Below are 26,331 nucleotides of genomic sequence, written 5' to 3' on the forward strand. Positions count from 1 at the left end.
TAAGGATGTTCAATTAAATAATTTTAGAGTGAAAGTGTATTTATTTGTTTTATATAGTTTTGATGACAGTCATTTATGAAAACTTCATTCACTTAAATAATATAATGCATCACAAACATCAGCTATTTAATGGTTTGCTACCACAATTATTATCTTATTTTATCATTTTCAATGTTTATGAAGATTTTCCAGTCTTAGAATAATGCGATGCTTAGTGGATTTTTGAAGTGTATTCCTGAAAATAGGATAACATATTTTACAATATTCTAAATATAAAGTAAATAGGTCACAAGTAGTGATTAGTATGAGGGGTTCTGAGACAAAATTTGTCGTTTTAAAAAATAAAGTTCGGGAATCATTTACTATGCACGTGCAGTTTATTATACAATATACATAAAGCACATGACGTCTGACATAATCTGAATAATATCAATCTAAAATAAGTTGTTTTTATGCAAGTATTATTATCATTTGGTAGAATGCTCGATTGACCTCTAAACACAAGAAAACTAACAAACGACGAAGATATTTGGAGATGCCACGTATAGATAAAATATAACATAATATCGCTGGCGATTATTGAACAGTATCAAGTCAAAAATTCGAAATTTCGCGATTTTGGTATCAAAATATTCGTAAAAATGAGCCTTGCCAGTTTTGTACAGAAACAATTATTTGAAGTTAATAATTTAGATACATTGAGAGCAAATAAACCCATATGAATTTTTACAAACTTTCAAACAAAACCAGTTTTGTACAGATCCATTTAGAATTGCTTCCATTTAAAACTGGCGATTGACCTTACGTTTCAATTTCGAATAGATACATACAGACATGTTTACTTTTAAAACTTCAAAACTACGGTTTTTGAGTTGGTACTGTTCAATACTGGGCCATCGATATATCGAAATAAAAATAACCATTACATTAGAAATGAAAAAAAGTACAATAAAATTAGCATAATTATAATGTTATAAAAACAATAAAAAATATTGAAGTGCTTCAATGCTTGTACAGAGGTATTGAACATGTCTATAGAAGGACTGTTCGATAAAAAAAATCCTTGACATTGAAGAATGAATAGGATCTGTCATAAAAAGGTTTGTCTAACCGGATCATGCTCAATAGTTCGGGGTAGTAGAATATTTAATTAACAGTTTTAAACATAACCAAAAGATCAGCTGTTTATTGCCTTGCTCTTACATAGTGGATAGATCAGTAACCTCTAAAAAATTAGTGATATTTAATCTTTATCAATAAAATACTAGCTGAAAGACGAGATTGAGAGTGGGTATATTGTTTGGGCACCTCATCGGTTGAAATATGGTTTTATGGTTGAGCGGGTTCAGAAGAAATTCTTAAGACTCCTTTAGATGAGGTTGTATGGATACTATCAGTGGCTTTATCCAACTGACTTTCTCTTAGCTATGCTTACATACTGCAGTCTGCAATTTAGAAGAAATCTTTATTTAGCTACGTATTTTTTTCGACTTATACGAGGTATAAATGAGAACTCTGCCATTCTCGGCAGTGTTGACCTCTATGTCCCAAGGTGGCCCAACCTACCACTGGTAATGCCAATTGAGAGGGTGATAACTATGTTCAACAAAATTGGTTTGGGTGTTGATATATTCCACTTGGGGGGTGAGGTTGAGTTAGGTGGACGCTATTTTATAAATTTTTAAAATAGGGTCTCCTTAGCAAACTCGGTGTAGGTACTTCTTTGAACTTCTATAGATGTATAATTGTATTTTAACTGTTTTTTTATGTTTATATTATGTTCTCTTTTTATATATTCATTTTTTATCGCTTTTATTACTTTTTTTATTCTAATGTTTCATGTCATGTTGTAAACGTCTTAAACTTATAATCTGTAATGTCCACAATATATAAATAAATTGAATTCAATTAATTGAAATACACTAGAAAAAGATGATGAGTGTTTGCAGACTGTTATTTTGATACAAGATTGTCTTATGGAAAAAGGAAATTTATATTTTCACAAAATGTATTTATTAATTTTCTGAGAAGTATTTATGCTTCAATACAAGATGGAAAATAGGTACCTACATAGAATATAATATCTACATTAAAATTGAACAATGGCTCCATTAATTCCTCCCAATCGAAAGCACATAATAACACAAAGCAAAAAAGCTCGCAAATCGGCTTTGCCTCTTTTGACTTCGACCCCAAAGCGAATAAACAGATGACGTCATCTTTCCATCACGCGTTCAATAAAAAATAGCTAGCGTACAAAGGGGCTCTCGATAACGCCATAACCTCCTTCCTCATGGGTAGCGCGTTTGGAAATACGATCCTACGTCCTATCCAATCTAAGGATGCCTCTCGTTTGCTTTACTGTACGTACACTTATTACCATTTAAACTTGTCGTATAACTTTGCTATTTTTTATAAAGCTGCAATTGAATATAAAAAATAATGAAGTTGAAACAATGTTTGTTTTGATGAATAATTATTAATAAGGACATGTAGGTACGCCGTATTCATAATACTGATTTACTACATATTAATTGAAAAATTGCAAAAGCTCGTAGATTCATATTGAATGAGTAGATTTAGTGTTATTTAAAATAAAAATAAACATTCATTCATTTTATGGTTTTTATACTATATACCTACAACCTGCATAGAGGTATAATTATAATATGCGAAATTATAGAATAATGTTTGTTAAATGTACGTAAACTATTAATAGGTTGGTGAGAACAGTTAGCACACAGTTTATTTATGAGACAGAAATATTTAATAATAATTACATTATATTATATTTGTCCTGTCTGTAATGTAGTATAAGTCAGCAAACATATACACACATGCCCTGTCTGTGCAATGAACACATTTTTCTAGTAATATGTGTATTTTGAAAAACATCAGAAACATACCAATTTGAAAAGAAATCCCAGAAAAAGTTGGACCGAGTGGAACTCACGTCTGACTGAATGAGTGCTCTCACGTTGAGCTAACAATCAACAAACATTTTAATTAAAGTCGATGATTTTCAAAATTTAGCCGTCGATATAAAATTGACTAATGAATTTCAAGTTCATTTCTGTATATTGTTTTCACTATTTTATGGAAAACAAACACGGTGAGTTAAGATTTGAAAAGTGTCAAATTTTGGTATATGTGTCATTACTTTCCATAACATGGTGTCAAATATTAGTTTATACATAATATAATCGCTATGCAACAGTGAATTGATTTGATATAATATTATATGTTTTACGCTAGATTGTATCGTAAATTTTGATACAAAATCTTTTATTTTTTATCATACCATAATTACATTATCTTCCATTAGCGACAAAATATAAAACCGTATCAAGTATATGTCAGATTTCCGAGTAACAATTATAAAAAATCTGTACTAATTCAATACTTAGGTAAATAGATATAATGTTTTAATTATTCTGATTTATTTTTACCATTTACCATAAGAAGATCATATAGGCCTATATAAATAGATTTTTATTATTACTAGAAATGGATGTTAAGCACTTACTCAATATATTAGGTCTATACTCTGGGTCAAAACACACATTGAAAAACAACACCCTAAACCGATAACTTCACCCTATTACAGGCCTGTACGTTACCCGCTCGACCATCGTGTGCGTTATATTATTATATTTGTAATAAAAAAAATATTGTTTAAGTTTAACGCCTAAAACCGTTTAGTAAGAAGTATTCGACACCAATATGCGAGTCTTGCAAATTAGGTGTTATTGAAAAAATATCTTATTCTCACTATTATAATCAGAAAACAGTTTTTATAAATTTAATATAAATTGAATAATTTCACGTGGAAAATAATCGATTTCATTTGTTTGGATATAGTGAAACCATAAGAGCGTTTAGGGATTCCCAACATGGCCTTTGGCTATTGTTCTCGGAGGGTTTATTGGACGCTAGACAGTTCGTAACTGGAAATTAAATACAAATATAGACCTGAAAGAAAACTGGAAAAAAGGCTAGTATCTATATATTTATCAATTTATTTTTCTCGTCTTTATCAGCCGATGAAAGTTTTGTGCTGTTTGTTTATCTAAGATATTTTTTATTAATCTTGTAGTAACATTTGATAAAAAAATCTTCTCAAAAAGAGAGTTTTTCTCCTAGAAAAAAACATGAATCGAGTGTGATTTAATAATATTTGTTTGGCTTGCCGGATTAAGGCTCTAACTACTAAGCTATCGACCTAAGGACAATCATTGTAGATAATTATTAATCTAATAATTTATTACGCTATACGAGGAATTAAATTTTGTCAATTATTTGCCACTATCTTTGTAATTAAAATCAAGGCCATAACATTACAAACTAGATTTATATATGACATGAAATTTCCTCCATATTTAGTTTTAACGTTCTTGAACTTGCTAGTATATATTATTTTTTGAGAGAATACTTTTTTCGCATCGTGCATGACATTCATAGGTGAATTTCGCTGATCTGTGATAAAAATCGATATTGATTTACACGACAAAAAATGAAATAATTATCAAATGCAATGAGCGTGAACGATTTATAGATTTTTCGACTAGCAAGCACACACATTTCGAGCATCGGGTAAGCGGCAAACAATTTTTCAAAATAGCCGATATACTAGATTATTTGTTAGGTTAGTTGTTATTATTTAGTTAGTTGCTATAAAAAAGTTGCCTCTGTTCGCCTAGCTTCCAATAAACAGACTTGTACTTTGCAGAAATTTATTATATAAGTAGTATTTTACTTTCAATAAAAATTCCATTAAAATACACTCATTTAAAAAAAATAAGACTGAATTAAGAAATATAGCATTCTTCGTTGAAAATATTTAACTATAAAAAGCTTGATTTAAATTAAGTATTAATTACGGAATTTGCGAATAGAAATTTAGTTTCTCTTTTTTAATACAAGATACCAGATTGATTTCGAAAACATATTTTGACATACTCGTCGATATAATATGTTGTACACAGTACTTAACAGAACAACCATTTTCATATTATCAATTCATTTATTTGCAGCAACTTCATGAATTTCTTGCGCAAGATATCCGGAGACGAAGTATACTTGGAGCTCTCGGAGTCTTCCACATCCACCGCGGTTACATTCATAACAGTTAACCGGGCGTGCCGTGAATAACGCCACGGGACCGGAGATAACCTTATGTCTAAATCTGGGGATTATGAAAACGGGGCCCATACCACGCGCGCCTGGGGCCCTATTTATGGAGCGGGGTTCGTGGGGTCACATCCAGTAGTGAGCGACCGTATGTGAAAGGGCCATACTGTTAATCGATGAAATTGATCGAGATATCTAGACGGATAGGATAATCTAATAATGGCCGTAAATCTAGATTATAATATGCAGGCTACGTAGTTTCTATGGTTTCGTATGATAATATTACGATTTTAGTTTGATTATTTTTAACTCACTCAGTATCTCACATCACTGTCAGTATAAAGGAAAGTATAATATAGGTACGATTACGATCTCAGGGAACGTTTTACACGTAAAAAAATACTGTCAATTCGTCATCGTCATAGATGAAGACTTTTTGCTCATTCTATCAATACCTATCGACTGAATATGGTAGAATATAAATGCATTTATAAAAATAATAAACATTTTTTTTATTCCGAATCCGATAGAATCAAGTGGAGTTTTTTTTCAAAAACGTAGGTATTTTTTATAGTAGGTATGTATTTATTAATATGCTGCAATCTTATATTTTACTTGTAGATATTAATGAAATACGTTCGGGAAAAGCATTTAGCACAGTCTCTAGAAAGTTGGAAAAAATGCCATTTTTAGTATAAATGATGGTTATGTACCCAGTGGCAAAGGGTGACTTTTGGGAAGAGATATGTTATGATTTATGTGACGACAAAATCAATACTTATGGGAAATGTTAAGATAATAAGATATTACTACTGATGCGTAGGTACACACTAATGATAACGACACACTAATTCGATAAAATTTTAATAGCTCGCTGATGGCATAAAATTGAGCGATGAGTTTCAATTAAGTATTTCCTAAATATTTATACACATGAAAAATCATTACATAAAATCAATTTTATTTTTAAAAACAATCTAAATTTATTTTTATGTACTTACCTATATTAATTTAATTTATTTAAATGCAAAAAGTACTAAAAAATGAGTTTTATTTATTTAAATTAATAATACAATGCCTTTCCACCATGAATTGACAGTTAGAAATATATTTAAATATGATTGAAAGTAATAGAAATAATTTTTTTAAATTATCTAATTATCAATTATTTTGGACAAAGCTGCAATCATAGACAATAATATTATGCGCAAAGGGTTTAAGCTTTGCTATCGGAGCCTCCCGTATCGCATACATTACGATAGACTGACTCAGGTCACGTGACATAAAATCTATACAACCTCATTCATGCCCAATAATCCGAAAAATACGTGAAACGGGCTGTGGCATATTTATTAAACCTTTGACAGATGGTTCTAGAATGTTTATAATACATTCCTACATATACGAAAGATGTCGAATTAAATCATTAAGTCAATACCTATGAAATTAAAAATTATTTTAATTTAATTTTAGGCTTTAAATAATCGCTTAGTGTGGAGACTTCGCCACTGTACTTATACATAATATTATATGCATATAATATATTCTAACTGAAGGAACTTTCAAACTTTTTCAAACGATTCAGTATTCACTACGTAATCTATGATATATTTATAAAACGTTTTAATAACTTAGTATTCACCACGTCATAAACTTATATTTATGGATACTTATAGTTATTAATATGTGGTAACGTTTTAAATTATGGGTAGTTATCGTCGTTTACTAAAATATATGGCCATTACGGCGATACTTCAAGGCCCACTATAATCAGGCCGTGACACGAAACTACAAATTTAGAAGGTAGTGCTAGTTGTTGCTCATACTTTGAATACAATATTGGTAAACTGTTTCTAAAAAAATAATGATTGTTGTATATTAAAAAAAACGGTAATACTTTGAATGAAATATGCAATAAAAAAATCTTTATTTATTGTGAATAGATTACCGCATTACATTCGAAGACAATCAATAACTAGCACCACGATCGTAAATTGCAATTTAGTGTCACGGTCTAGATGCAATCAATCAATCAATGCAATCAATGCAATCTTTTGTCGTTTACCAGAGCCTCAAAATTGTTGTTTTTCCAATATTCGATGCATGGCAGAGTTCTGTCACGAATATCATCTGTAAGGGATCTTGGCATTACGTTTGAGAGTAAACTGACATTTATTAGCCATATAGTGACCATTTGTAACAAGGCGCTTAAAATGTTGGGCTTCGTCATGCGTACTTCCCGGGTCTTTTCGGATGTTACGGTATTAAAACTTTTGTTTAATTCTTTAGTTCGAAGCAGACTTGAGAGTGGGTCTATTGTTTGGGCACCGCAACAGTTGAAGTATGGCCTTATGGTGGAGAGGGTTCAGAAGAAATTCTTGAGACTCCTTTATTTGAGGTTGTACGGATACTATCCGTGGCTTTATCCAACTGACTTTCTCTTAGGCATGCTTACATACTGCAGTTTGCAATTTAGAAGAAATCTTTATTTAGCTACGTATTTTTTTCGACTTATACGAGGTATAAATGAGAACTCTGCCATTCTGGGCAGTGTTGACCTGTGTGTCCCTGATAACTATCTTAGAAATAGAGAACATCAGTAGTTTATTCTCCCAAGGTGCAGAACCAACCTGCCACTGGTAATGCCAATTGGGAGGGCGATAACTATGTTCAACGAAATTGCTTCGGGTGTTGATATATTCCACCTACGTGAGGATGAGTATAGGTGGACGTTATTTTATAATTTTTTAAAATAGGGTCCGGTTAACTCATGCGGTGTATTTCCATGTACCTATATAATTAATATTTTTGTATGTACATATTTCTACTGTTTAATAACATACTATCTATCTCTTTTTTTATGTCATGTTGTGAACGTCTTAAACTTATAATTTGTAATGTCCACAATTAATGTAAAAATAAATAAATTGAATTGAATATTTTCAGCCTTGGCAATCAATTTTGAATATGTAGCCACAAAAGAGCACGTCATGTTGGTTACATTATTTAAGCCCTAAATGCCTAAATAGTTTTTTGACCTGCCTTAAAAAAGAAGGGCTAAGCATATTTAAGTGTGATTTCTTATTATGTTTTTTGTTATAATCCATACACCAAACAGATTTTGCTAATGACTTTACTATGTTAATTTATTATAATATAAAATAATACCTATCCGACGTCTTGATGCAAATATATTGAAGATCAGAATTGATTATACTGATTTTATATGAGGTAAAACTGAATTGCTTTGAACAATTTTAAACGATAAATATAAAAAGCTCGTAGGTAGGTATATGAAAATATTGAAAACATAAATACGCTCCCATTTTAGACTGTAAGGGTTAAATTTCCCGATCGGCACGTATATCATGGAAATTATTCGAAAATAATTACTTACATGAAGGGTTAAAATATTACAAAGCTAAGCCGGCGGGTATTAAGGGAGTAAGTAGTAACATAAACTTTTACGAGATTTTCTAGTTTGACGCGTGTGTGTATTTAAAGGAAAGTTTTAAACGCTTACAACGCAACTCCCATCTCGGGACGATTTCTTATTCATCTGGAGATAATATTTACATGGGATATATGATTGAGGTAAAGCCGTCAGACTGGTCCCGGGGGTGCAAACCAATTTACATTTATATGACTTGCTCGGCGAATAAACTACCAGAAATAATTATCTCGTGTCAAATATTTTGGTTTATGGAAATTATCTACGGCACGAGTGATCATTTGGCTTTTGGAAGTTTGATATCATATGCAAAATTTTGGGAATAATTTTATTTCTGAACGTGGCTTTTCGCAAAAATTATGATTGCTCTGCAGTTCAAGAACAAATTTATTACGAACTTTATAGTTTAATTGAAATATCACAGATTTATTTCGCGTATAAATGACATTGAAAGTGTATCATTATTTAATATTAAGTATGTTATAAACCCACAATAGCTGAGTGGTTTATGTGTCGCCTTAAAATTTTCTGGGTCTGGCAAATACGCACATTATTATTTTTCAATTCAGTCAAAGTATGGACCTAATAGGTTGAGCAAGTGGCTAACATCATTTTTTTGTAAAAACAAAAATCTGTTAATACAAACTAACCTCAGCTCTGTGGAGGCTCATTTGATCTTATTAGGATCAGACATGATAAAAAAAATGAAGAGCCTGAGATGGATGACCGGTGACGTATCTACTTATGAAGTCGTGTGTCTCGGATCTGGTAAATTCATATGTTAGTTTTTAATGCACGTAAACCCGGCAAATGCCGTATTATATTTCTCGTAAAAAAATACGAAGAAACCTCCTTGTGACATAGCCATGGTTTACATCGGATTGTCGAGAAAATGAAAATAATTAGCTGACCAAGTTTTGTGTTTATTTGTTTTCATTGAACTATGAATACAAATTGCAGATGGTATTGGTTAGTTTTCAAGATTCAATGCAACTATGTCATTAAATCACACACAATTTTAGGTAATTTATAAATAGGGAGTTTTTTTAATTTATTATGGTTTGGTTGGGCAAGGCTTAATCGAGTTTAAAAACCACCTGTATTTATACTATTTTTCTCAGTTTAATGAATACAAATAAGTATGACTGACAAAGTGTGCATTATTTTTGTCCGATCTCCACAACCTACCTCCAACCTTCGCCATTGCTGAATGAACTAAAATCAATAAATAATTTCGATGAGCCTACTACTTATTATGCAATTTTTGTAACGTATAGTTTGTTGAGGTCTAAAACGAGACTTAACATTAGTTGTTAATTGCTAACTGCTAAGTAAAATGAGCAAAAGGCAAACGCTAACGAGATAGAGTGGCCGATTGAAAAAAAACACCAGAAAACTATAGCATCTAAAGTGAAAAGGCTGATTCAGATTTAGGCAGTAATAAAAAATGATTACGATCATCAGTCATGCGGGTAATAATCAGGAAAATGGTGGGAAGGTAGGTGCTATACACAGATATATGAAAATTATTATTATTATAGTCAGCCTGAATTAATTCGCTGAGCACAAAGCTTATCCGAGCTAATTTAAGTCGTCTCAATCATATGTAATTTTATTACTAATTAAACAAAACTTAGAAATATTTATGATCAAATGACTGTATTTTCTTTGAAATACATACCTGCACATTTCTTCAAGTTTTTATCGTAACCCTTTGTATGACTGTATGTTTTTAATGTATTTTTTCTTATAATATTTTTTAAATAGGTAGTATTTTTTTAAATGAAGTATCATTTTTTATTTAATCCCACTATATAATATAACTCACCATATAAGGGAAGAAAAGCTATATGCAGAAAGAGTTTAACCTTAAAAATTACTTCAATTTACAATATTCTTGAGGACTGATGCGACTACTATAATAATTATGACGTCAATTATTGACAAAAAGAAGTCCCTTGGATAGTGAAGTAGACAATGCTATCTTTTATTTTGCTATAATGTGGCCCATGCACCTTTTCTAGTTTTGTTAAATCAGTTAAATTATTTGAGGTTTCTAAGAACGAAGAACAGACGATTTTAATCGAGAGATTGTTAAGTATGCCAGTTTCTTCACTTCTTGCAGGACTCGGTATCAATTACCTTCAGACGGTAAGCCATTAAGGTATCATAATTCCATAATTTTAATTCATTTTTGAAAACTGTAAAAAATCCGATTAGTAACCACGTAGAAGTACGACAAAACCAGTATTTATTCATTAATTAATTGGATATATATTATGATTAATGATTTTAAATTTGATGCGTACTGAGTCGATCTTAAGCTAAGATGTGATTGGCTGATATTATGAACTGAGCGTATCCATTTTTGAATAATATAGACAGTGAGCCAAAGCCGACTATACACTGATCGGAGTTGCGAGTTACGATGATTGTAGTGGTAGTTATTGATTATTTTAGAATGCAACGAGGTAACCTGTATGCAGGAAATGAAGATTTTGATTTTATATTTCGTTAAAATTAATAAACACATTACCACGTATTTCAATATGAAAAAATCATAATTTACTACAAATAGTTTACCATACTGCACTCGAAATATGAGCAATAACTAGCACTACGATCGAAATTTACAGTTTGTGGCACGGTCTGACTGTAATGGGTTCTTGTAGTGAGCATGTAGTGGAATATCGCAGTGTTAAGGGAAACAAGCAAACAGGCAGCGTGTTATTTCTTATCCAAATTTATGACCTGACTCCATCTGTATCATATTTAATCTTTGGAGCTTTATTGTTTGTTCGAGGTCATCAATGTATGTTACCATGTTGAATTTTGAGAATACGTCTACACGCTCGAACTAGCTATTTAGAGATCAAAAATCTATACTAAATACACCAATAAAAGCCGTTGATGTAGAGAAAAAACGTTATTTTTATAAACGCCACGTGAATGATTTTATCTACATTTATGTACTCATAATAAGTAACTCTAATTCTATGCCAGATTATGGATCGTTACCAAGTAAAACTTCGTACGGAGTTCATTATCATTTTACATTTTCATTGATATTATTCAATGTTCCAGAAGAGAAAGAAAATTACCGCCTTTACTTTTCCAGTATCTCGAGATATTATGCTAAACTAATTCTGTAGCTGTAGGCTTTATCCGGCCCCCTTGCCTCGTCTCAGCTATCTGATAATATATATTAAGAGGCACTATTATTGATACGAAGTTTCTTATGTATGCGAGCTTATCTGACTGAACTACTCTTCTAAGAAACTAGGATACGTATTTATGTATCTCCTTCTTAAAGTTGTCGCAAGAAATCCGAACCTAAACTAATTTACAATAAACCTTTCACTCGGTTAGAGCCGGAAGAATAGAAAGTAAGGAAAAATCTCAATTACTTGAGACTTTCAAAGAGATTTTCGTGTGTTGTTTATAAGGTAAATAAATAGAGTTAAGCTAGTTTTTCTTTACAGATAAATCAATAAAAACAAACATACGTATCAATGATCTAATCTATTTTATGTCGTTTTCAATGAATTAGTTTTGACAATAATATTATATATTCGCATTTTTATTAAAATATTCAGCAATAATTTTTCAAAGCTTTTTATATGGTTACATTAACAGTCGGAGATAAATAATTCTATGCATGGGCTCATTGAAGCACGGCAGCTATCATCACAGAATTGCGTCAATAACTAATATCCACCATATTTTTTGACGGTAGGTATATTTTGACGTTTAATTATTATGTACTTATGATATAGAGGATTTATTGTCATTTTTTAGCTTTGTTATTTAACAATGTGTATAGTATAATGTCAATGATTTGGTTTCGAGACAAGTCGAACACGTTTGATGGTTAATTAATAAATCTTCTCTCATTCCTAATAAACCGAAGTTAACTTTGTAACATAATCTATTCTTATTGATTAATTGAATGGTTATTTAAGTGAATCTAAAATTGTATTGAAAAGTTTGCGGTTTTTATAAATATTGGTGGATAATAGTGTGAATTTTACATGGACCTACATGCCAAAATTACTTGCAACTTGTATAAAAATAAATCTAAGTAGGTACCTAAGTTTTTTTAAAGTCGCACTTTAAATTAGATTTAGGCTCCGTTTATAAATAGAAGTCGTTCTTCAATGTCTTTGGTTCCAAATGACGGTCTTCTTAGTTTTTATGTAGAAGATACTCAAAGCGTGACGAAGTAAATTTTGTTGTTCTATCCTATGTATATTATAAAAAAAAATCCATTTTACAGTGAAAATATTGTAACTCTTAAAAAATAATTTCCATTATATTATTATAATATGTATTCAATTGATATATAAGGGTTTATGTGGGAGGGTTTCTTTTCAATTTAGTTAAGACCAGGGAAATTAAATACTTAAATACTTTGTTTTCACTGATTTATAGAATTGTTTGTATCGTTGTGCATTCCGGTCTGGCATTCCTCGATGGTCACATTTAAAATTACAAATATTATTATGTACGAGCTTTTTCTTCCTAACACTGTCGATTACAGGTTTATTGACGGAGGATTTCGTCATTTATTGCGGTATTTGGTATCAGTATATAATATTATGTGTGTTTATTTAATGAAAATTGCATTGAAAATATAAAGATTTTTTACCATATCATTAAGAAAGGCCCTACGCACCACGTACAAGTAAAAAAATGTATTTGGGGTGGCTTAGAAAACTTAGATTGAACAATGTGTAGACCTTGTAGTGTATATATATATATTATATATCGCTTTTTGTTCATTAACATTTTATGATCACATAAAATACATTCATGAAAAAATATTATTTTTAATGTTATTATAAAATTATGAATAAAGCCAGATTTATTTTCATATTTTTTTTCGTAATTTTACCTTTTTCAATTAAAAATAAGAGAATTTTAAGAGAATAGTATATTTAATGTAATGTTCACTGTATATTATAAAGTCAAATTTATGGTGGCCCAATTGTGTCCGACGGGTTTGAAAAATTCATACCCTTTTTGTTTTTAATTTGGTATTTTATTGCTTAATGTTTGCAATTTATAAAAAATTGTGATGGCTACTAACTTTGTGCGACAATTATTGTTTTATTTTTATTTTTCTGAATGGTCTATTACCTAAAGTACCTACCGTAAGAATTTTATTACCAGAACACCTCCCAGTGGAATGATAATTAAGAAGTTACTCTAATAAATTGCAGCTTTTGGGGCACCGAGAATCTTAAGGCGCTGCATTAACGTTAACGATATACCCCTATTTGCACTGTTGCGGTATTATATCTGAAAAGGTATCGGTCCATATGTTTATTTTAAAAAGATAATTGATTAAATCCAAGATTACAACCAATCCCAAAATACAACCCTGTATATTCGGTAATACTTTTTATTGTAGTATTCAATTGGCACGTAATGTTGAAGATATTAAAACATTTGGAATCCTGTATTTGTTTACTAAATAAATATTCTTATTTAAATGTTCAAAGTACCATTAAAACCCTTAAAAATAACTCACCGTTTTTTATATTAAGTTGTAAAGTTTTTTCTAGAAAAAAAGTTAAGTATTTTAGTTTAATTTAAATCACGCAAACTTACGTAACAGCTAAATACAACCTCTCTTTACATTGACGATTTACCCGAAAAGACACAGCTTCACAATATTCCATGGCTGGCTGAAGATTTTGTCTCACGGAGTAGGGTCCCCCAGCCTCCACTTGCCTTTCCCTTGAGTATTCTTCTCTTAATTCTCTCTCACATACTTTTGCAACACTATTCAGGATAATCAAGATAAAGGCGACAGAACTGTGTAGAGAGACATTTACAATGGATGAGTAATGTTAACTGTACTAATTGTAATAGTGAAATAATTACTTGATTTATTATAAGTCTAAAAATTAGTTATTAAGGAATAAGTAGCTATTTTAGTTTCTACATCATTATAAATGCATTAATAGCATACCTAATTTGAAAACACCTTAGAGATATCCATATTTAAAAAAAATTCTTGAAAAAAAAATATGATGCTGGGCCTTTGGATTCCGGCCAATGTGCTTTACCAATTGAGCCACTTGTATCTTAACAACGTACAAAATTTCGCTATTATTGGCGACTGACTTTTATGGTTTGAATCGATATTGGTAGATACCAATAATAAGTACATATTATCTTGATTACAAAGAAGCATCCATGTTCAAATTATGTATGTATGTATGTTAAATAAAGAATGTCACATTCTCAATTTTTGTGAATTATTCGTAGAATAAAAAAACAGTTTGTTAAATAAGATTCACTAGCTTTGAAAAAAAAATATGTCCAAAGATTTGTTAGATGGTTCATGAACATTCCAATTAAAATACTGTAGACACTCAATTATATAATTAAATTTCGAAAATTAAGCTGTTTTTAGCACTACAACTAATTAAGATAATATTTCGTTAAAGAAGTGATGAATATAAAAAAAAATATTATGAGATATTGTGTGCATGCATTTAGATGCATTCAAAAAGTGAAGTGTTATTAAGTTTTTTATTTTTTTATACAACTGTGCATTAAAAAAAGGTTTTAATTGTGCTAATTTTATGTTATAATTATTATAGTATCGAGTGATAGAAATAATTTAAAAAGAATCCTTTTAAGATTATGTTTGTATGTTCTATAAATGGTTTATAGTTTAAAATGTTAGTCGCCTTTCGTAGATCGGTCAGGGCGGAAGCTCTATCGAACAAAATTGTAGGGAAAAGTGAATCTCTCGAGAAAGTGTGGGTCTTTATAACAAAGCCTATAGTGTCCTTTAATATCACTATGCGGTAAACCGATGACAGAAATTGTACATACTGAGATTTTATTCGGGTAATATTATAAACTCTCCTTTGTTTACATTGTCCCAACAAAACAAACCCTGAGTTAATATCCCCATAGTAATTAAGTATAGTAAAACTTCGTGTTTTTTCAGTAATATATTTTGTAAACGTAGAAAGAGTGATACATATTAAAACATATCACAGACGACAAAAACTAATCGTGTTTTAATGTTTTTAGAATTTAATATTAACTCCTGGATTACAAAATTGTAGGTTACCCAAATTTATATATTAAATATATTAGTTATGTAACAGTTTTATTTTTATTCTTCTTCTTGACGCTATGTAGATCTAGGCCTCGTTAACATCCTATTACACCTTGCAGGGCTATTCTAACATATCAATAAACTCAAAAATCGATAAAAAGTGATAAATATGCTATGTGGTATTCCTGGAGTAAATTTATTATTCAGGGATAAAAAATGTCATTGATTACGCGAAATATTTATAACAAATTGTAAAGCAAGTGTATTTTTGAACAATGTAGAATATACAATGTAATATAATATATTATAAACGCCATATAATACAAAAATACGACTAATCGAGATGAAATAATTTCAGTTCTTTTTTAAGGTTAAACAAACGTCAAAGTGACAGAATATAAAAAAAAATATCAGTGGCAATTGCAATCCAGATATTCGCTTGTATATAGAATTTATTGATCCGTGCGATGTTTGTGTTATTTCAATAAAGAAAAATAACGGAAATGTGTTATCGTGTTAACTAGTTGGAATACCCCCTGCCGGCCTATATAAAAGTGGTTCTCACTTTTTTTGTATTCCCAAAATATTCAAATTCTGTCTTGACATAATTATTCTTCAACATCTGGTATAATTGCTATTAAATAATATTGGCTAAACTATTTTTCTATTCAACGAATAATTTACGAGATAATTAAGTACACATTATTGATACCTTGGTTCAATATTAACGGAATAAAAAAGAGTTTTGTATGTTATAATAATTGTAATTCTAATGTGGTGGGAGTAGAATTGAAAACACGAAAACGTAAATTTCAGTACTTAATACGCTGTAAACACCTATTATATAACCATCTTCATATATGATAAAGTAATTTTGTAAAATATCATGAAATACCACTAAATAAACATAACGTAATAATAAACGTCATGACAGGAGCCTCTTCGTGTCTGTCGACAAGATAGCAAGCGGCCTGATGGTATCACGATAATTCAATGGAGAAAAGTGAAAAGTATATTATAGTTTAGAATCCTACTGTGGTGGATACACTCCCGACATCTCACCTGAATAAATCAGTTCAATCGTCAGGTTCAGCAGCTCTTTTAGCTGAGTCTAACAAAGCCATCTATCGTCTATCACCTAATTGTATCGTCTGTCCCCTGGGTCTCGAGACCTTTATCATCTGCTTTGAAGCCAGTGGTTGAGATCGGTCGTCGCGTGACTGATAAAACAGGTGAGTGCCGTTCAACTGTGTACCTGAGACAGCGAATATGCATAGAAATTCAAAGAGGTAATGCAGTCACTGTTATGTATCCAGGAGACTAAAAGAGATATTTTAAATACTTTGGGAAAATTATAAAATCAATAGTTTTAAAATTACGAATTTATTGGTTTATATAATATGTACTTTTATCGTATAATTTTACAAATTTTCTCACTTATTTTGTCGTAATATTTTATTTTTATTGTCTATTGTTTAGATATTTATTAATTATCTATGTTTAAATTCTAATGGATTTATATTCAAATTCGATCAAGTACCTTCGATAGTATTAATATTATCTCTATGTTTGTTTGCATTAAAAAGAATATGGGCGGCTCTCGTGGTGAAGCGGGTAAGGCACTGGCCTCCCACCCGAGAGTTCTGGGCTCGATTCCCGGTGAGGATACAGTATTTATGTGATTTTCTTAAAGCCTGGGTGTTTGTGATTGTTCAAAATTACTAACAACTACCTTGTACGAAAAAGCAAGGACATGGTTATTAATAATTCTAAAAGAATATGCGTTAAAAAATGATTTGCTTGCTATGATTTAAAATATGATGATTAATAAACAATAATATGAACAGAAAATATTTATCTGTATAATAGTAAAGTATTTGTATTATGAGTAATAATAATATTAATTATCTCTATCGAAATTTACCTTGCCAATTTATAATATCTGTTTTCTAATACAGTAATAATAATATGCCATAACAACAATATTTCCCGATCGTTAATATAATGAGATTTTTTCTAACTAAGCTTTTCAGCACAAAAGAAAAGATAAATCTTGTTTTTTTTTTGTTAAAGATCTTAATTCAAGTATAACGAGCCAAATTTTGATTAGCGTAAAATAAACGTACTTAAGCACTAAAGCAAACAGAGAATAGTTGGGGATAATTTTCTTTCGTAAAATATGCGGGGTTTTCATCTTGTTAAAATATGTGAGAGGCGGCCTTTAAAAACTTTAGTTTTATAAAATGGAAAAAAAAGTTTGTTTTATCCCCGAAGAAAAAAGTTTAAAGTCAAATTGGCCCGGCACATTTAAAATTTTATTACGACCTTTTTTAAATAAAAGTTTGTACAACTGACATGGGCATACAAAACAAAAAAAATAACCAGCATCAGTGGCTTTCAATTATTGATAATTAGCGATGTATAATTTGAATAAATAAGTAGGAGTTTTTTTAGGAAATCTCTGAGGAAATTTTTTAAATATTTCATTATTAGACCAATATATTATATTGCATTTCATAAATATAATGTTGAACTATAATGAATACGTATAGACATTTCTGCAAAAAAAAACTTTGGATCTATAAACCAGTCAGGGGTTGTGAATGTTTTTTCTTTTTTTTTGTTAAATAATTATTAGATTTTCATTGATATTATAAGACTCATAGCAGGTAAAATCTGATATGGATTTTTTTGCTTGCTCATATTTATAATAATTATAATACGTGGTTATTTATATTTTTTAAATATTGATTGGTAGCAAAAACAAAGCTGGAGACAAAGATTATCAAGATTATTGATTAAAATTAGCCATTTAAGGCGTAATTTTACAACGTCTTTATTAGCTCGTATTCTTGTTTGTCCGGTGGTTGTTTGTCCAGTACAAATCTAGCAATCGATTTTTAACTAACTTCCCGAGTAGTTAAACATTTGAAACTTTTAGAATTTATATCAGAACACGATGCCAATGCATTCTTTTAATACTTTTAGCCATCTTTAAGCGGAATTGAATTCATTTTCAGTTAATTCTGTTTTGTATGGAAAGTTATTTCAGAAAAATCCGTAAAAAGTAAAAGACTATTATTGGTTGCTAAGGGGGTGGTCCTAGCAACTAAATTATAAATATATACGTGCGTTACTATGGAAATCAAAATGAAATGTCAAAATGACATTTCAGTATTCTATATTTGTTTGTTTGTTTTTTATGTACTGCATATCAAGTACAAGTTTGAGCATATTGTTGAGCTTATTGAGCAAAGTTCTTTTTATCTTGTAATTATTTCTGATAATTTATATTTTTTCAAGCATTTTCCTGCGTTTGAAAAAAAAGTCTCGAGTAGCCAGTTCACGACCCATTGTCGTTAATTCCTTAGTAGAGCCGATATTATTTTGATATATAATAAATTACACCAATTAGAATATTATGTACGTGTAAAGAGTCATTTTTATGGCCGATTTCTAACGCGCGGTATAATGAAAAGATTTATTACGTCTGTCGCTTGTAATAGTAGGCTATCATGAAAAATTAGATACAAGGAAGCAAAAGGCCGGAAGGTGTGTTCTGAGTGCTTAATGTCAAAAGAGATTTTGAATGGTGAGGGAGAGGTAGGGCCATTTTTGGTACGTTTTTGAAATGTTTATATGCTATTGTGTTGTACATTATGAATCGCCTTTGCAGTTCAAACGAAGCTTTCTTTCACTGTGGCTGAATGAGGTTTGATTATTTATTATGTTAACTTTTAGAATTAAAATACATTAATCTTCAGTCCAATGGGTTCAAAGTATGTGAACCCTCTACTTTAAGGATGGTGGTTGAGATTGGTCGTCGATTTGCTGACAAAACTGGTGAGTGCCAGTCAGTTGGGTACATGAGTAGAGATTAGTACAGAACTCCATGTAGTCGTTATTTTGGGTATAGGTACTTGAGATATTTAAAGTAAACTGAAGAAGATATTGTACATACTACTTAAAGGTATTTAAATAAAAATATAAAAGATTAAATTGGATAATAATATGTATATCATACATAATTTTGAAAACACTTCTGAGAAAATATATTATAACCACTAGAAAAAATCTTTTTTAAAAAGTATGACACTCCGCAGGAATCGAACCTGCATCTCTCGGGTATCGCGCCCATGCACATAGACCAGTAGTCTAAATGCGTCATACTTAATTGCGACAAATTTTAACTATCTGAAGGTTTTAATAATATCTGAAGCGTTTTCTAAATTTATCTACTGTTGGCGATCGGCTTTTGTATTTTAAATCAAAGTAGGTATTACTTTAATTACTAACCGACGCCACGAATCACTCCAAGATTTTTTGTTGTTACTTACTTGAGCTTGCTAATAATTTAACTTTGCTAATAACTATTTTTTATTCGACGAATAATTTACAAGATTTAAGAATGTAATATTATAATTATTGAACATACATAATTATTTTAACACTTCTTATAACTCTATATTCCTTAAACACAAAATAAAAATATTTTGCTAATTCAATCCAAATATATACAAATCTCAAATAAGTAAAGTCGATATTATAGATAGATATTACACGTAAACTTTAAACCAATGATATATTTCCAGTGCATCATCGTCACGGATGAGGGTTATTTCCATGCTGATGAAATCAGTGTAAATTTAACGTAGGGAATGGTTGTGACAGTTTTTTTTCAATTAAGATTTCATTATTCATAAACACAAAATTTTATGTTTTTATTATATATTTGTATTTTAAAAGTGGATAAAGTATTTAACTGAAATTAATATTAGCGTTTAGCTACATCAGTACAAAAATAGAGATAAATGCGCTTTTACAAGCAGTACATCAAATTTGAATGACTTTATGTCGCTGTAGTACCTATTGCACTGCTGGATGAAGGTTTTTCCTTGCCATCTCCATTCTGTTGGGTCCTTAGTGCCTAATTTCATTTCTTCGTACTTTCGCTAAGTTTGATTATATCAGCTATTCTGCAATTCACCGTCTAGTTCTTGGTTAATTAGCACTGGATGATGAGATGATGGGCGACCCTCGTAATCCACGTAACACAGACTTCTCATATTATGAAGGTTCCAGATTAAATTTTCGGTTAGGTAATAATTGATTCAATTGATTTCCTCAAGCTTGAGCGTTTCTGTGATTGTTTCGTTATTATTATTTGTCATACTACCTACACTACTGTAACTGGATCTCGTGGGTCGTCTTGTACTGTTAAATTTAAAAAAAAATGGCGACGTTCATAGAAAAACGTGTAGGTACATATTATAAACGTATTATTTTTTTGTTTTTTTATATGCATAAAATAAAAATAATAATACTTAACTATTACCTAAGTACCGACTACAAGTGTATCATTTTAAAATAAAATATATATTTTTAGAGAGTCTTGTGTTTTTGAAGTTATACAAAGTAAAACATTTAATACATTGTTGTGTTCAGTAAACATCGTATAATATCTCACATGTAGATAAAAACATCTTTTTTCAATGTCTGGCTGTCCGCAAAAAACTGCAAGCTTTATGTTTTTAAAATATAAATAATACATATATATACCACCTCACAAATAACATCTAGATATAGCCATTATCTTACCTAGTTTTTAAACGACAATTATTTTTCATTCTTCTGAACATTTAATCATATAAATATATACATCGCCATTTTGTTTTGTTTTGCTCTAATATCATCCAACTTGCCCAGGATATCCTCTTGATGTTATGATACTGAACTACTGCGCTATGAATGTGTATTTTATTGTCTTGCGTACTTCCCGGGTCTTTTCGGATGTTACGGTACTAAAAATTCTCTATAACTCCTAAGTTAGAAGCAGACTTGACAGTGGGTCTATCTGTCGTTTTGGCACCGCACCAGTTGAAGTACGGCCTTATGGTGGAGAGAGTCCAAAAGAAATTTTTGAGACTCCTTTACTTTAGGCTGTATGGATATTATCCGTGGCTCTATCCGACTGACTTTCTCTTAGGTATGCTTACATACTGTAGCTTAAAATTTAGACGGGATCTTTATTTAGCTACATATTATTTTTTCCGACTTATATGCGGCGTAAATGTGAACTCTTCCATTCTTGGTGGTGTTGGCTTGTGTGTCTCTGATAATTACCTTAGGAATCGAAGGCATCCGTTGTTTGTTCTCCCAAGGTGCAGAACTAATCTGCCATTAGTGATGCCAATTGGGAGGGCAATGACCATGTTTAATGAAATCGCTTCGGATATTAATAATATATTCCACTTACGTGAGGATGAATTTAGGTGGACGTTGTTTTATAAGTTTTTAAGATAGGGTCTATCGATAGTTCACTCTGTATGCTTCCATCTACTTTTATTTTTGTTGCTTTATTTTATTTTATTTCTTTTCTTATTTTGTTTCATATTTTATTACTTCACATTTCACGAGTCACATTTCTCTGTATTTTTATTTAAAAAATTGTTAAAACTTATTTTATGCCATGTCGTGAACGCTTTGAATTTGTAATTTATGTTCATTATATGTAAAATAAATAAATTTGATTTGATTTGATTTGATTTACGGGCTTTCTTCCCCACCGAGTATACCTTTTATTGAAAGACATTGTTCAAATATTTTGACATATTGTGTTATAGGTCTATAATCCGAAGTTGAATAGAACCCAAGATCAAGAATTGTGTAAATTTATAACCAATCTTATATTAAATTGAAAAGAAGTAGTGTGGATATACAATAGTCAAAATTCTGTAATTAAATTCTAAAAATTTAAGCAATGGACCATCAGAATGTTTTCGAGATGTGGCTCTATCAATGTACGATAAAATATTTCCTGGGATGATAACATTAACAATAAAGAGGTTTTAATATGAACTGATAGTCAAGCAAATTTATAACATTAAGTGCAGAAAAATTTCACACTTCAACGATATTATCGCACACTAAGATCTATAGGTTCATAACTGCAAAATACCCAAAAATTACTTATGAATGCAGTTCGATAGAAAAAAAATCTATTTTTAATGCTAAATGGCATTAACTGCTACTTGGAAGCAGTGACCTGCTACACAATTGTGTCCATGGCTATTTTATATTTAAAATTTTAATTTAGAGCTATATAGAGGCATTATCTTACATGAGGCCCTTTTGCCTAAAAAATATTTCATCTTTGATACTCGTACAATATTTATTATGCTATTATTATTTTATTATCTTATTATTTTTCAGCAGTCTACTGCAATTAATTAAATTGTAGTTAATTATTTTACATTCAAACTCAAATTACTCAAGATCATGTTATGCAGTTATGACCCTATAGATCTCAGTGTGCGTTATGTTTCAACAATAAATAGTATGATTTACTCAGGTCACAATGCAGAAAATCGAGTGCCAGAACGAGATTCTGTTGGCTATAAAACGTCTGAACGTGGCTTAATGTTCTGATACAACTGACCCGGGATATTAAGATGCAATGCAATTTAGTCACTGAATTTAGAAGAAGAAGATATTATATAGTTCGTAAAAAATAGCAACTTCTTTAAATTACACAGCATTATCGAGAATATTTTTATGCAGAATGCGAGAATGTGTTGAGGATATTGATCATTGTCTCGAAATAGCTTTTACATGATCATATTCTGAGCCCAAGAAAACACTAAAAAACAATATAATGTTCAACATACATAATTTCAAAACATACGACACCTGTAACTGCTGGATTCGCGACAGTGTGCTTTTCCAATTAAGCTGCGGGCATCCTACTTAATTACGAAGATTTTAACTAATAGTTTTTACAAGAAATGCTTATTATGAAATTGCATTAGAATTTTGGCTATCGGTTTATATATATTCAATTCAATTCAATTCATTTATTTTACATATTGTGGACATAACAAATTATAAGTTTAAGACGTTCACAACATGGCATTTAGAAACAACGAAATATTATTAAAACAATTTTAGGTACATAACAAAAGAGATAGATCAGTATTAAGTTATTCTACAGTATAAATGTGTAAATACAAAAACATATATAGGTACAAGGAAGTACACCGGATGAGTTAAGCAGACCCTATTTTATATATTATGGTATGGTATGTATTAATTAATTCCTCAATTACTAACCGACGTCAGAGATCATTCCATTATTTAGTTTTTATAACGTACGTAACGAATTTAGATTTGAATAAAAGAAATAGTTTATCAAAATATAATGTTTATTTGACAGCACTAGCCACTATCGCGAGTGCTACAAAATTAATTTGTATAATTTAATAATTTGGTGTCGGTACTTAAATATTAAATCATTATAATAGAATTATATCAGGTATTTTTTTTAATATATCGTATCTATATTAAATTTAATCGTGAAAATAAATATATAAGACATTCTAATGTATGCTACTGATTAATGGATAGATAATTGTTTAATATTGTCAATAGATCTGATAAAAAATGAGCAATTATTTTGTCGGCAAGATATTTTGTGTTCCAAATTATAATATAATTTTATATTCGTTACAAGATATACAACTAATGGAATTAACTATAACCAATGTTAGTGGTAGATATATAGTAAGTTTATGACGGTAAAATATTGTATAACAGAGTTACTTAATTTTAATGATCTACAGTAACTAAATAAATAACAAGATATTAACAGACACGAAGTAGAGTTCAGCAATAGACTGTTTTTAATTACACTGAAAACACATGTTGAGGAAAGTTTGATTTTAATAAGAGACATAATAGCAGAGTTCGCTAAGTAGGATTAGTGGTTTGACGAAAACAGTTAGGTATGTATGCATGAGGAAATGTGGCTGACTACTTGTAGGGAAAGTGAATGCTTGCAAAACAGAAAATGTATTATATTATTTCATATATTATGCCTAATACTGTTAACAATGTACGTTAACTAATGAACCTGTTTCACCTTTCGTGGAATTAACTGTTTTCTTAACAAAAATAATATTATCATTATCAGCACAATATCATAACGCGGGTTCTGTTCTGAAAGGTTTTCACTACTCTCTAACCAACCTCTAATTAGACATGCGCCAAAATAAAAATGATGTTAGTAGAAATATGGCAAAAGTAAAAAAGACAGAAAAATATGTCATATTATTTTATTCTTCTTCTTCCACCCTGTCACGTCCCAACATTGGGGCATAGGGCAAGCAGAAGTTGGCGCCACTTCCCTCGGTCCATCGCCAACTCTTGCGCCTCCCGCCATGTCAGACCTGCAGCACGTAGGTCGCTCTTGTAGCACCGCTGCAGGGTGAGGGAGGGCCGGCCACGGCGACGGAACCCTTGATCCTGTGCCACAAGGGTACAAAGTGCCGCACTCTTATTTTACTTATTAAATAATATTATATCATTCTGAATTATAATGCGAAGCAACTATCGATATGCATCGATGGAGTACGAAAGCCTAAATTTATAAGACAATCTTTATGAAATCAAAGAACTTTTTTGCTACCTGTGAAACAAGCTCATTTTTTTTAAATATTGTACATATGACTTTTATTCTGATGGCTGGTTCTTAAAAATTTTGCCGCTCCCGAAATCCTGCCGCCCGGGTGTTTCACACCCCTGTTTGGCGCGCCCCTGCCTCTGCTTCGCGTTCTTCTATACAAAATATGGTCTTCAATAAAATAAAATATAAGACAAGATAACTTATAGCCACTATCAGGCGCAGAAAAGCTACATACGTCATATTTACTGCAATATAATCCAATACGTAGAGGCCAGAAACGTAGGTATAGCTAAACAACTTAAAAAGGACCCGAGCAGAAGCACACTGACTTTCGTGTGCATATAGTAGGTGTGTAAACGCTGCGTTGGTGAGCATAAACGCCGCGTCTGTGTGTGAAAAGTCTGTTCTGTCTGTTACACGATACATTAGTATATTTACAGTTTACAATGAATACCCCATCTCGATCGGGGTATTACAAGAAAACCTTTCCAAAGACAAGCACGAGAAATTATTGTTTTTAATGTGACCGATTATTTAAAAGTGATGAAAAATAGCACAATTATAATGATAGGTAGTTACATATTTTTATAGAAAACGATTTTCACAGTATGCGTTTTATAACAACTTTAATCAAAATACCAATTAAAATACATCATTTGAAAATTATAAAAAAATGTGATCAGGTCATCTATATAATATACATATCTATATATACATATCTATGTATACATAAATATTTATTTTTCTATTTTTAATTATCGAATAATAATTAAGCTTCCATGTGAATTGCTGAGAATAAAATTATTGTTATAAATTAAAAACATAATTTCGACTAAAGCGATTATCACAGAGATCTTGTTGTGGACAGTAGTTTAATAATTTATTCATATTGAAAGTAGCTTTGACGATTTTCTACGTGTAATATGGGCTGTTTCCTTAGTATAAGCTCGTGTACTGGCCGACAATAGCCAAACATAACCGAACATCAAAAGGTTCAGTTTTATGTTATCGGACTATAGAAGGTAATTCTTGGCTACGAAAACTTCGTAAGTGGCTTAATGTCCAAGGTGTTGTAAATTCGATACGACTGACCCAGGATATGACAATAGCTTCTCTAACACCTTCCCGAGAGTTGGAAAGAGTGTTAGAGAGCGTTATGCTTTGGGGTCCGATGGTGCTCAACTGCCGGCTTTAGGGATTATCTTA

This window comes from Rhyacophila brunnea, unplaced genomic scaffold, assembly GCF_057557595.1.
Source record: "Rhyacophila brunnea isolate RB1 unplaced genomic scaffold, BYU_Rbru_1.0 scaffold_11, whole genome shotgun sequence".
NCBI classification, from domain to species: Eukaryota; Metazoa; Arthropoda; class Insecta; order Trichoptera; family Rhyacophilidae; genus Rhyacophila; species Rhyacophila brunnea.